The sequence below is a fragment of the Lactuca sativa genome, chromosome 1 (assembly GCF_002870075.4).
Source record: "Lactuca sativa cultivar Salinas chromosome 1, Lsat_Salinas_v11, whole genome shotgun sequence".
Lineage (NCBI taxonomy): Eukaryota > Viridiplantae > Streptophyta > Magnoliopsida > Asterales > Asteraceae > Lactuca > Lactuca sativa.
The window spans coordinates 17,545,879-17,547,952 of record NC_056623.2 but is presented as its reverse complement, the minus strand read 5'-3'; positions in this window follow the sequence as shown (position 1 = coordinate 17,547,952).

The following is a 2,074-nucleotide window of genomic DNA, read 5'->3' as shown; positions in this document are numbered from 1 at the left end:
CATTTCAGTTAATCGACGCCTGAGAAACGTCGTGGCAGGTTCATTAGTCTTAAGTATGATTATAGCGGCTCACATAAGGATATAACAATACATAAAGTTTAAGGGATTTTTATAAAACTTAAACGAGTTTTATGACGATTTTGAAGTCACTTTTATCTCAATAAGTATGGGCATTACTGCACGTTTTCGGTTTCGGTATTTACGACTACACATCATGTGATACCACGTTTGAAATTTTAAGTATGGACAATACTTGTTACTTTCTTGGTCCTAAGATTTAGGACTACACGCACAGAAAATATTAACAAATTTAAGAAATTTCGAGAATTTCACTAATACCATATGCGTTTAAATTGAAATAAACATGCATTATTTTCTGTAAATAAGGAAGACTACTCATACATTACAGTTTTCGGATACAAAACTACATTATTCACTTTAAGAAAAATATTGGATTTTTCTGGAACAACTAGGCCATTATTTGACGAGCTTTTTCATAAAGATATCCAAATACTTATGAACTCACCAACCATTGTGTTGACACTTTTCAAACTGCTTGTATTCTCAGGAAATCGCTAAGCAGGTAACAAAACACTTTTGAGGATGGGACGTTAAGGCGTCAAACTTATCTTATTTTGTCAACATATTGTAATTGAATTTGAAACATGTAACACATACAATGATGTAACTTTTTCAATTATATATATGTTGGTTGTGTTTATTTTCATCACTATTACCATTGTTGTTACGATACTACACATGAAGTCCTCCATCCCTGGACGTTTCCGCCATCCTTGGTTCAGGGGTGTGACATTGTTTAATTTATATTAGTCAAGAATTAATTAATAATTAATTTTGTGGCTAAAAGAGATTAATTAAACTTAGGGGACTGGACTGCAATTATTGGATAATTGAGTTATTGGGCTAAGGAATACTAAAGGATCAAGGGGTGAACGAAGTTATGATGGAAGCCCATCATATTTTCGTCCATGGCCTTATCCAGAAGGTTCCATGGGCTGCTTAGAGTTTAAGTGTCCATTAGGGTTTTGACTGAAACCCTAGCAGCCCACACAAGTATATAAAGGACCCCTTAGGCTCCAAAAACGTCCACAACACTTCCATTAGGGTTTCCAGCCATTTTTGGTGCCTCCTCTCTCTTCCCTCTTCATCCAAGTTGCTTAGTGGTGTTTGTGACTCCATTAGAGGTGCAGCACTTGAGGCACTAAGCTTTTGAAGCCAATCCAAGAAAGGAATTGATTGTTATTGCTATATAACAATCAAAGGTAATTCTTTAAACCCTAATTCAGTTTATAATATGTTAGATCTAAGTTTGTTAGTCTTGGATCCAAAGCATGTACAATAGAGAAACCTAGATCCAAGCATTAGGGTTTGTATGAGCACATAGGATTGTTCTTATGCCTAAAACCCATCAGTGGTATCAGAGCCTTGATTGGTTTCAGTTGTATGTGATGCTTAACTGTTTTATTTACTGAAAAAATCGTTGTTTGGCCTCTGCCCGACCTGACTCGGCGAGTCTGTCCCTGACTCGGCGAGTCCAGGGGTCAGACAGACGGAATTCCGGGTTTTTGCTGCTGTTTTGACTTGGATTTGATACCTAATTCGTTTTTGAAGTTAAAATCCGATTTTTATCTTAAATTAGTGATTATCCTTGCCAAAACAATAGATAATTTCAAATCTTTTAAATATTGGTTGTTTATATGATAAATATGGATTATTTCAAATTATTTGGTAATTATCTAATGACTAAAATAAGATTAGGTCAAATATAGATAATTATAAAATTAATTGTTTAATTTGAATTATTTGTTGTTTGATCCCTAATGTTTTGAAATGTTTCAAAACCTACCCTCAAGTTTTGGAATTTAAAACTTTGATTAAAAGTTTAATTTTTGAAATGTTAAATTCTAAAACCCTAGTAATTTGAAAAGGTTCAAATCACACCCTTATGATTTATTAATTAATTAAAGTGTATAATTAAAAGTGATTTAATAAACCCATAAAGTTTTGGTTTACATTTAATTAAATTAAAAGTATAATTTTACTAAATTAAACC